This window comes from Bison bison, unplaced genomic scaffold (assembly GCF_000754665.1).
Source record: "Bison bison bison isolate TAMUID 2011002044 unplaced genomic scaffold, Bison_UMD1.0 scf7180017864108, whole genome shotgun sequence".
Lineage (NCBI taxonomy): Eukaryota > Metazoa > Chordata > Mammalia > Artiodactyla > Bovidae > Bison > Bison bison.
Genome location: NW_011494680.1, coordinates 2,488,654 through 2,501,273, shown reverse-complemented (window position 1 = coordinate 2,501,273; position 12,620 = coordinate 2,488,654).

The window sequence follows — 12,620 nt, the reverse complement described above, 5'->3', positions numbered from 1 at the left end:
GACAGCCCATGGACTGTAGCCCACCAGGCTCCTCTGTCCATAGAATTTTCCAGGCAAGAAAACTGGAGTGGGTTGCCATTTTCTTCTCCCAGGAATCTTCCCAACTCAGGAATTGAACCTGCATCTCTTGGGTCTCCTGCGTTGCAGGAGGATTCTTCACCTGCTGAGCCATCAGGGAAACCCAGCATCTATGAGACTGGTCCAATTTCTAGGATTAATCTCAAACATTTTTGCCACTTGCTCTGTATTCCCTTACAGGGGAAGAATTAAGGAGATGAGCCATGGATCGGCACTTCCTGGGTAGCTGTTTTAAACTGAAAATTGTCAGAGCCCAAGCTGCAAAGTCACCCAGAGAGGACACCGGCGCTAGGCACTGTACCATCTGGAGACCGTTTTTGCGGTTGTCCTTGTTTAGAGAAGATGCTACACACACTCAAGTTGGGCTTTAAGGATCATTTCAGAGCAAACTTTGGTCTGTAGATGTGACTACTGAAATCATTCATCGAAACATTCATTGAGTGTTTTCTATCTGCCAGACACTTTGGTGGCGCTAGTGGTAAAGAACCTGCCTGCTGATGCAAGAGATGTGGGTTTGATCCCTGGATCAGGAAGGTCCCCTGGAGAAACGGCAACCCACTCCAGTATTCTTGCCTGGAGAATCCCATGGACAGAGGAGCCTGGTGGATTATGGTCATGGGGTTGCAAAGAGTCAGACACGACTGAAGCAACTTAGCATGCATGTAATTGCAAAGTACTTTATTGTAGTATTATCTAACAATGCTATGATGTGGGTAGTAATACGTAACCGCAAAATCAGACTGTAACACAATTTATGAACTTTGCGTGATAATCATGTGTCAAAATTAATTAATTATTATGAATGTACTACTTTGTTGGGAAACATTCATAATTGGGGAGTTTGTGGGGAGGAGAGAACTATCTATGTTTTTGGGAACTGTCCATGTTTTCTAATCAATTTTGCTGTGAGTCCAAAGCTACTCTAAACATTATTGTCATTTAGTTGCTAAGTCATGTCCAACTCTTTGTGACCCCATGGACTGTAGCCTACCAGGCTCCTCTATCCATGGGATTTCCCAGCCAAGAGTGGATTACCATTCTTGTTGTAATTTGGCTGCTACAGAAGCTGAGGCCTAGAGAACAGGTTGAGCTGAAGGCCACAGAGTTCATAAGCCTTGGAGCCAAAACACAAACCCAGGCTAGGGTATGGAATATTCAGTAGCCGTGTGAGTCTACTTCAGGATACCAAGTCTGGGGCTCAAGGAGGTGAATTGTCCACTGATAGTTTTGGCTAAAGGGATCAGTGGACCCTTTGGACATTTAGCACTTAAAGTTCCTGGAGCCTGGGACTCTGCTAGATGCTGTGGGGACCCTCACAGGGTGAGAAGACACAGTTACTTCCGGAAGCTCACAGTGTAGTTAAGAGAACAACTCACATGCAAGAGCCTCTTATGACTCACATGGACTTGCTGAGAGGTTTGTTCTCTGGGTCCCTGTGTGTGAGAGTCTGTGTTAGTGTGAGTGTTTATGAGTATGCGTATATGCGTACATGTGTGTAACAGGAGCAGGAGTGTGAGAAGAGATGGCAGTGCTAAGGGGATGGCTGTAGGAGAAATGATGAGACTGCAGAGCCATTGAGGGGGCTGGGAGCCCAGGGTCCTGCCTGGATGGTGAGGCAAGAGGATTCCTTGTGGAGGTGACACTCAAAGTCAAGTGGCAGCACCCTAGACTATCTGGGGAGCTTTAAAAAATATCAGTGCTGAGAATTCCCTAGTGGTCCAGCAGTTGGGACTCCTCGCTCTCACTGCTGAGGGCTTGGGTTCGATCCCTAATTGGGGAACTAAAATCCCACAAACTGCCTGCAAGTTGCATAGTACAACCAAAAAAAAAAAAAAAAAACCCTGAAATTCCCCAAATACCAGTGTCTGAGCCCTACCCACATGCTAAGTCACTTCAGTCGTGTCCAACTCTTTGCAAACCCTATGAACCTCCCAGGCTCCTCTGCCAATGGGATTGTCCAGGCAAGAATACTGGAGTGGGTTGCCATTTCCTTCTCCAAGGGAATCTTCCCGACCCAGGGATCGAACCCATGTCTCTTGTGTCTCCTGCATTGGCAGGGAGATTCTTTACCACTAGCGCCACCTGGGATAGCCTACCTACAGGGACTCATTTAATTGGACCAAGCCAGGGACAGGAGAGAGACAAGTCATTTTTAGAAGCCCTCTTCATAATTCTGCAAATATCTGGACTGAAAACTGTACAAGTACATACTTTCCCAGCATCTTCCAGACCCCTCTGTTTTGAATCCAAACTGCAGATCTTTCAACAGACTCCCTGGTGCTGGACCTTCTTGTTCTCTCTTTCCTGTGACTGAGAGGTCGGATGACCATGTAGACGCCTGCTAGGCAGGGCCACCACCTGCTGCTGTAAATCTGATGCACTTGCATCATCGCTCTGCCCCACGTACCGTCAGTATCTTGTATCTACATCTGGACGGACTGTCTGTTGTTTTCTGCCTTGTGGCAGTTTGTGCAGTCACAAGGGGATGTGTGCTGTGTGCTGTTCCACCGCTGGGGGTTTTGTCCTGTAAATATATGCTAGGGTGAGTTTATTTATAGGAAATGATGATGGTTCCTTTTGATTGTTATTGACCAGAGCAGGTTTTCATGTGTCTCATCTTTCTTTAATTCATTGTTGTGGAAAGATTTTCAAAGAAAGGCCAAGTGAATTCTAACCACTTCAGGGAAGTTCCCCCTATGTGGGAGCTTCAGTGAGGCCTGAGGAAATGATCAGAAATCACCCCAGAGTAATCAGAAGGGTGGGAAGTCTGGGAGAGAAGAGCTTTGACAGTGCATTAAGGTAGTGGTTCTCAATCTTGGCTGAGACCTTAGAATCTTCTAGGGAACTTAAAAAATCAAAAGAAACACAACAAAAGCCCCAAACCTCAGACCTCATCTTGGAACAATTGAATAAGAATTTCTGGGACACAGTATCCCGCATCGGTATGTTTTAAAGCTCCTCAGATGATTCCACTGGTAGCAAAGTTTAGGAACCAGTGGGTGAAGGGATAAGAGTGCGGCCCTCTGGACTGTAGCCCACCAGGCTCCCCTGTCCATGGGATTCTCTAGGCAAGAATACTGGAGTGGGTTGCCATGCCCTCCTACAGGGGATCTTCCGGATCCAGGGATGGAACCCAGGTCTCCTGCATTGCAGGCAGATCCTTTTTACCATCTGAGCTACCAGGGAAACCCTAATAAAGAAGAGGGGGCCACAATATGTTGCATGAGAGAAGAAGAAGGTAAGATGAGGAAACAGTCATCTACAGCAGCTTTGGAAGATAATAGTTAAGTTCATCCAGTTCCAAGAACTCAGTTTAAGAAATTGATGGCCAATCTCCAAACATCCTTGCAATCCTTAGTTCACGAGCCATTTGCATCACGAGCCCCAGGGTCTGTGAGGGCTGACAATGAGAAGAGTATCTTGCTGCTTCTGTGCCCCATGGCCCAGGGAAGAAGGGACTCCAAGATCACTCTGGTTCTCCATGCAGCCAGTGATCCAAACAGATAAATGCCAGAGAGGGTTAGGAAAGTGTGGGTGTGGGGACGATGGGATTGCTCTTCAGGGGTGGGGTCGAGAGAGCCTCTGGCTTCTGCCTTTGTGGTTGTGTAAGGGGAGAACCACAGACAAGACATAAGTCCATCATCTATTGAACAGGTGTGGTCTGTCTGCTCAGTATAAGCAATTAGCTGGGGACACTTCAAAAAAAATTCTTTTATTTGGAGATAATTACAAACTTAGAAAAGAGTTGCAAGGAGATTACAAAGAAGTTTCTTGCCATTCATCCAGATTTACTAATCGTTAATTTGCAACCACATTTGCTTTATCACTCTCTCTATATATATATGTATATGAATTTTTCTGAATCATTCAGAAAACCTTTTACTCCTAAACTCTTCATTGATATTTCCCATGAGTAAGGACATTCTCTCATGTAATTGCAGAACTGTGGAAATAAACCAAGACCCACCAAATGAAAAATATCAAAGGCTATTTATGCTGAGCTTACTATAGCAAGAGAGTTGGTTAACATCACTAGAATTTTGGCAGAGGTGCAAAGGCAGGCAGAGGAGTGGGAAAGCTTTATAGTGGGGAAAAAGGAAGGCTTCAAGTATACCCTGATTGGAGGCTGTTGACAAGGGGATGCTGGAGGTGGGCTAACTAGAAGTGGGGGATCCACATGATTGGTTAGGGGTGCATGATTGAATTTCTCTAGTTGATCCTAAGTTGGGAGCAGGAACAAGCATTAGGAAGGTGTCCCTTATTAATCAAGTCCTGGCCATTTGGGACCAATTGTTACTGAATTATTGTTTGGCATCCTGCACTGTTACTAGAGAGAGCAATCTGGCTTTCTACAAGTCTGACTTATAACAGGCTGCTACCTGGGCTGTTTATTGTAGATAAAAGGTTGGTTTCCTGGGCAAGTGGCTACAAGTTGTGGGTCAAAAAAAATTTTTTTAACAGTATCTGGCCTAATCAGATTTAGCTTTAGGGTAAAACACTGTGAGCTAACACACACTTCATATTCAAATATTGTCAGTTGGTCCAATTTTATCCTTTATGGTAATATCCATCCCTCCCCCTGCTCTGGTCCAAAATGCAATGGAGGATCATAGTCGTCATGCTTCTTTTATCTCCTCTAATCAAGAGCAGTTCCTCAACCTTTTTTCACCTTTCATGACACTGACTTTTCTGAAGCATACAGAAAACTCTTGAAGACACACGTAGCTCAGCTGACGGTGAACCTGTGTGGACAACCTGGCTCCAGGCCTTGTTCCTTGACTCCTGTCCTAGAGACTCTGAGAATTGTTTGGGTTGAGGCAGCTCAGGTAACCAGACAACCAGACCTTCAGTGAGGACACGGAAAGTCACGTCTCCATGCAGGGCGGAGGAGCTTTGTAAACAGAGTGTGGTACCCGCAGTTGTGGCCTTTAGCAGCTAATCCTTCGTCAGGCCGAGAGAGTGTGCGAAACGTGTTTGGGTTCCATTTGTGGAAATACGTTCTCTCATTCGTCCAGCTTCTCTCTGCGTTTTACAGATGTGGACACTAGTTTTTGTTTGTTTTTTTTCCACTCCTCACATCTCTTCCCTGCCTCCTTTTCATTCCAGTTTCCCATCTCAGAAAAGGGCCAGAAGCATTTTCCAGGGGAGGGTCAGGGTGCCGTTCCACAGGCTGGGGGATGGTGGCCACCATTTGTCCAGGATGGTTGAAATTGGTCTGCTGTGCTTTTTAAGAACATCAGGGACACAGAGAAGGTTTTCTTTGGGGGCCTGAAAAGCTCTGGGGACAGGACTGTCACTCCAAAAACATTCACCCCTCTGTCACTCCGAGCTGCTGTCAGAATGATCTCGGGATCTGTCAACAGCCTGGATCATAGCTCAAATCCCCTTTAGCTTTATCCATCTTAATACACTGAGCAGTAACACACTTTTATTTATGGGAGACTGGACTAAGATAAGTTTGCTTTGCACACTGGTTAAGATCTTGGTCTTTGGTGTCTGATTGTCTGGCTTCAATCTTCACTATCTAACCATATGTCCTTGGGCACATTACTTAACCTTGGGTTCCACCGCAGTGAAACGGGCAAATATTAGCTGTTCTATAGGCTCCTCTGCCTGCGGAATTCTCCAAGCCAGAATACTGGAGTGGGCAGCTAATCCCTTCTTCAGGGGATCTTCCTGACCCAGGGATTGAACTGGGTCTCCTGCACTGTGGGTGGATTCTTTACCGTCTGAGCCACCAGGGAAATCTGTAAGGGGGAGTAGGCAATACACAATGAATGTGTCTGTCTTTTCAGAGAATTAATTCATATTTTAAACAGAGACCTTCAATCTTGGAATCCTAGATATTTTAAGGTGAAGAGAATTTCCAAGTTTTGGAGTCTTCATTTTTCTGTTAAGTTCAAAACCCCATAGTGAGCAGCAGAACCTGGGTTAGAAGTCAGCTCTGATTTCTTGTCTGGATTTTTTTTTTTTTATGTGAAAAGAGTGTCATGGAGGAAGTCTTGGGGTCTAAGGTAGACAAGTTAGAAAATTAGCTTTGGTCAGAGGAACTGATCAGTGTCCCCTTTCTTCCATGCAGGGCTGAGGGTGGTGATGTGTCTTGAGTGTAAACCACGCACAAAAACATGCCATGGAATCAGCCAGTAGAACCTTGGGAGGGTGAGTCTCAGGTTTCCATTTCTTGAAATTTAATTTTTTGAGTGGGTTTTATTTTCCAGATTTAAAAAAGAAGTTTTTTAAATTTGCATAGGGAAGAATAAATAGATTCTAAGTTACAGGAAAGGTCATTTTTACTCCAAAAGTCTGGACATACTCAATTATACCCTCATTAAGAATGAACTCTCCTTTCTTCAGTACCCAGGACCCTGCAACTCCCTGAGCCTCTGAGCTGGCTTAGTACAGAGAAGGAATCATACATTGCCCTTTTTTCCCTTCAAAGTCTTTTTTTTTTTTTTTTAATTGACACATATATAGTTGTTGTAAATATTATATGTTATAGGCATATAATATAATTCAAAATTTTAAAGGTTGTACTCCATTCATAGTTATTATAAAATACTGGCTATAGTCCCTGTGTTATACAATGTACCCTTGTAGCTTATTTGATACCTAATAATTTGTAGCTCTTATTCCCCTACTCCTATCTTTCCCCTTCTCCCTCCCTCTCCCTACTGGTAACCACTACTTTGTTCTCTGTATCTGTGAGTGTGCTTCTTTTTTGTTAGATTCACTAGTTTGTTGTATTTCCTAGATTTCACAGATAAGTGATGTCATACAAAGAGAAGTATTTGTCCTTCTCTGTCTGACTTATTTCACTCAGCATAATACCCTCCAAGTCCATCCATGGTGCTGCACATGGCAAAATTCCGTCCTTTTTAACTGCTGAGTGGTATTCCACTGTGTGTGTGTATATATTTTCTTTATATCTTCTATATTGTACCATATCTTCTTTTTGATTAGTTTTTATTGGAGTATGGTTGCTTTACAATGTTGTACTGGTTTCTGCTGACAGCAAAGTGAATCAGCTATATGTTTACATACATTCCCTCTTTTTTTTGGATTTACTTCCCATTTAGGTCACCACAGAGCATTGAGTGGAGTTCCCTCTGCTATATAGTAGGTTCTCATTAGTTATCTGTTTTATGTATAGAATCAACAGTGTACAGTGTCTCCCTATCACCTCACTGCAGTGAGCCTGAAGCTTTAACTACTAGTTTACTCCCAAGGGATTGCTTCTGTGAGGTCCCTATAAATTGCAAAACCAAAATGTGAAGGATAGTAATAAAAATTCTCTTCTATTAGAGCTGCCAAAAGGATGAATCATCAGATTGGTGAGGCATGGGGAGGGTCCAGAGGGTATGGATATGAGAAAGTTATGTTTTGATGGAGGACGTGGGCTGATGGAAGAACGGAGAGGAAGACACTGCTGGAGCTTCAGTTATTTCCTAAAGAAGTCACCTCTAGGTGGGGAAACTAAGTGTGGGGAACAGTGGAGGAACAGAAGGGCAATTTGAAGACAGAGGATAAAGCAAGGAGAGGTAATACCAAACACAGAGTTGGGAGAAGGTTGCTGAAGTAAATGTCACCTGCTTGCCAAGTTTGCTAACACTGACCCCATATTTGAAAACTCCAGGCTTGTCACTTTGAGACTTATCGAATGTCTATTTACACAGTATTTGCCTCTTTGGACTGGCTGTGGGAAAAGAATAGTCCACGAATTTAACTTGCAGAGATTTTTTTTCTCTCTTTTTCTTGTTCTCAAATAAACCTTCAAATAGGAAAGAACGCACAGCCCTTGACCCGATTCATGTCTGACTAGAGCAGGGCTGTGGGAGTCCAGTGCCTGTAAATCATCTCTCCTATCTGAACTCCTCAAAGAAAATCTTTCCCCAAAGCAATTGCCTCAGCCAGAGTTCACGCACACTGACCAGCTCTTTGAAAATTCTGTCTGCAGATAATGGCTGTCACAGCCGGCCTGTCTTACTGAGAGGATCCTGTTGTCTGTGATATAACCCAGAAGAATCCCCAAGGTGGCTGCTGAGCTCTGCCTTTTGGAGAAAAAAAATATATATAGCATTTCACATTGCAGTTTAAAGAGGCCTTTAATCTCACAATCCTAGATATTTTAGGATTCTAAAATTAGGAAGATGATTAAGTCTTCAAATTCAATTTAGAGGGAACTGTGGGTTAATGAGCATTCAAGCACCACCATCTCCTCTACTGAGTTTTTTTTTTTAATTGACATAGGCTTTTGTCAATACACATGACCTTGAGATCCAACCTGTTTTTAGGCCACAAATAACTAGCACTGATTGTCAGGGGCTTGAGTCAAGGCTAATCTGGGGACCCAAGGGGAGGGAAAGTCTAAGTGGGAATGTGTGTGTGCTGGTTCTCTAAGTTGTTTATCCAAATCATACTCTTAATCCATAATGTCAGAATCAGCTGGGATGCTTGCTTAAAATGTTTGCTGAAAATATTCCTAAGTTCTACCCAATCTGACTAGGTTAGAAATTTGGGAGAAGGGTGGTAGCCTAGAACTTTATACATTTCACACAGCTTTTCCATGTGATTCTAATGCACACCAAGGGTTGCTTTTAATGAGACTCAGCTCCTAAAACTTCCAATATCTGTTTAACCCCAATTGAAATTTCAAATTCCTGGGAGAGAGAGAGAGAGACTATGGTTAGCTTCACGTTTGAGTGATCTGTTGCTGAACAACAAATTATCCCAAAACGTAGTGACTTCAGACAATAATTTTGTTTCATCTCATGATTTACAGGTCAGGAATTTGGGCAGGGCTCAGATGTGTAGCTCATGCAGCAACAGCTGGTGCTGCTGAAAGATCTACTCCCAACATGGTGCATTCACATGGCTGGCAGGTGGTTCCTGGTTGTCAGCTGGGAGCTCAGTCAGCCCATCAATGGGGAGACCTCACTTTCTCCCCATGTGAGCCTCTTTATGGGGGCTGCTTGATATCCCTACAGTGTAGCAGTGGAGTTTCAAGAGCAAATGTTCCAAAGGACTAAGATTGAAGCTGCAAAGCTTCTTCTGACCTAGACTTTGATGTCAGATAGCATCACTTCTGCCATAATCTTTGGTTGAAAAATTCACTAAGATTAACCCAGATTCAAGCATAGGTGAAAATAGACTTATCTGGATGTAAGGAGTAGCAAATTCACAGGAGGAGGAAAGGAATAGATGGTGGCCATCTTTGAAGACTTTCTGCTGTACTCCACTTGGGTCAGTTGTCAACCCCTGGATCAATTAATCATGAACACAGGCATTGGAACACAGTATAGATTCAGCCCCTAAAAATCGTCTCATGTCAGTTTTTGTTGTCATGATTTGCTGCCAAATGAATTTGCTGCAAATGTACAAAATAAAGAAGCAACAAAACAAAACAGTTTAGGTTTTCAGAGATTTTTGGATTTTGGAATTGTGATAGAAGGTTGTTGATTTGTATGTTTTTTGTCATCCCAAGTTGACTTTTCCTCAATTGTTAGCTCCCTATCCTATCTACTTGGTCTCTGGTTATCTTTTTCTATTTATTTAGATTATAAGGATGGACCAACATGGTCTTCATCACTGCTTGGAGATTCAGGGAGCAGTAGGTTGAAGCACTGGAAAAACCAGAGTTCCAGCTAGTGGATCTTTCTCCTTATGACTTTAGTTCTCATTTCTGGGTCAGCACCTGATAGTCATGATCCCAGAGGAGACCAATGAATCACCCAGTCATGGGGTTTGGAGGTGATTCAGCAAGATCGAAGTGGTGTCAGGAGTGTTTTTGGCTTAAGTTCTTGAAGGTACTGATTACATATCCAATTATGCAACTGGCCACGGAGGATCACATTGTGGTACACACTGATTCTCACCCAAACTAAGCATATGAGACAGGGCCCTCACCCGGTAGGGCATGATCTCCTGGTAGATCTCAGGCCCTTGGAGCCCAGTAAAATTGCTCCTGCCAAGATGGTTTATGTACCTTTCTTGAGAGAATGGGAGACTCAGAGCTACCCTCATCTATATTTATCCTCCCAATATTATCCTCTTCCTCTGAACCAAGGACAGAGATGATCTGGGGAAAAACCAGAGGTGATTCCTGTGTCATAGTCTCTTGATGTGTTGTCAACCTTTATGGTACGAGAGAGGACTTCTCCAGGTTGAAGCAGTTCCTCATGTCCAGCATTCAATAATTAGAGACTCATTCAAATGCGATCAGATTTTGTCCCCTGTTTTTATAGGCAGAATAGTGTACTAGAACTTGAAATCATGAGTTTGGATTCAAACCCCATTTTTGCTGCTGACTTGGCCAATTCACTTTATCTTTCTGAGCTTCATTTTTGTCAGTCAAGTGGGATGATGGTGTGAAGCAAGACAGAAAAACATAGGAGAGACTCCATTAGCTTTAGTATTCTGTTATCCTTGAGAACGCTATCTGAATTCCTTCCCTTTTATTCTCTATTCATCCAATAACTATTTATTGTATACCTACTGTGTACATTGTTCTAGTTGAAGATACGCTGATTGTATCTGCCCTTAGTTTATATTCTTGTGTGATAAGGCCAAAATCTTAAAAGAGGAAATGGGAGGTAGTGATAAGTGCTGCGAGGAAAATGAAGCAAGATAAGGTCCAGGTGGCGCTAGTAGTAAAGAACTTGCCTCCCAATGCAGGAGACATAAGAATCGCAGGTTCAATCCCTGGGTAGGGAAGATACCCTGGAGGAGGGCATGGCAACCCATACCATTATTCTCACCTGGAAAATCGCATGGACAGAGGAGCCTGGAAGGCTATGGTCTATAGGGTCACAAAGAGTCGGACACGACTGAAGTGACTTAGCTATAAGGGTCTAGAGAGTGAACGTGGGGTGGTGGTTGTGGTGTGGAGTAATCTTGACTCACTTGATGGTGATCAGGGAAGGATATTTGGAGGGAGGTGACATTTGATAAGAAATCTGATAATCACTCCATAATATTTGTTGAATGTATGAATGAGCCAGGCAGAGTCATTCATGGTTTGATTTGAAAGAAAACATTCTAGACAGAAGAAACAGAATATATGAAGGACCTGAGCTGGGAATGACCATGGCATATCCAAAGACTAGAAAGAACCTGGTGGAGTGGAGGAATAGTGAGTAGAGGGAGAGGTCAATGAGAAAGTCAGAGGTAACCAAGGCCTTATAGGTCAAGCTGAAGAGTTAGGTTTTATTCTGCATGCAAAGCGAAACTATTGGTGGAGTAACATAACCCAGTTTACACCTTAAAAATATCATTCTGCAATATGATGCCACTTCCAACCCACCAAAATGGCTAAAATTAAAAAGACAGACAATATCAACTGTTGAGATATGGAGCAACTGGAACTCTCACACACTGGTTATGGGGGGAGAGATTGGTATGAATACAATAATTGGGAAACTAATTGGCTGTATCTCTAAAGCTGAACTTATATATATACCCCATGACCCAGTGATTTCATTCCTAGATATACACTCAACAGATAGGCACACATATATTTGCCAAAGGATACGCACACGAATGTCCATAATAGCCCCAAATGCTCATCGAGAGTAAAACAGATACATGAATGTGATATTGTTATGTAATTGAACTACAGGGAACAAGTGTAAGCAAATTATAACAACACATAACAATGAGAATGAATTTCACAAACAGTGTTGAGCAGAAGCCATACCAAAGGTTCAACTGTCTAGTTCCATGTACACGAACATCATAAACAGGCCCAAATAAAATGAGGTGTTGGAAATGAAGATAGTGGCTGCCCCCAGAGAGTCTAATGCCTGGAAAGAGGTATGTAGGGGCCTTCTAGGGTACTATCGTATCCTGTTTCTAAATCTGAATACTGCTTACATACATGTGTTCAATGACTTTCTCTAATTATCTCTTTACTCTTGCTTCCCCAAGCCAAATGGGCCTTGAGCCCAGAGAGATGAAGAAGGTGGAGAGTATTTATCCCTGGCCACTAGAGCATGGTCAACTTTTCTACTTACTATCACAGTTTTCTCAGGAGTGTTGAGCAGATGAGATTCACCCATTTTACAGGCCAGGACTTTGTTGTTAAGTGATCTGCCCAAAGTCCTGTGCCTCATGGAACCCAGCATTGTTTCCATTTCTCCATGTTGCCTGTCTGATTTGGAACAATTGGTTTCTCAGGCCCCCTTTTAGCTCCATGACTCCAAAATATTACATTTGCATTTGAGAATTTGAATTTTGAAACTAATTTAAGAAAATACGGTGCTTTGACCATTATCCTTATTTATAGAGTCTTGTATCTATTTATAGTTTTTAAAGCAATGTTGCTGATTAAGGCAATAAATATTATAAGCAAAAAAAAAAAAAAAAGAAAGAGAGAGACTGGAGGCCCTTAAACTCTAGAGGAAGAAATGGTGGTTTTTTTCATTGTCAGATTTTCTCAGCCCCACTGCATGGACATATGGAACTGTGTGTGACATTTTTACTCTAACCACAAAATTTCATGAATTTTCAGTCAGTGAATAATAAAATAAATCAACATTCTAGGTGAA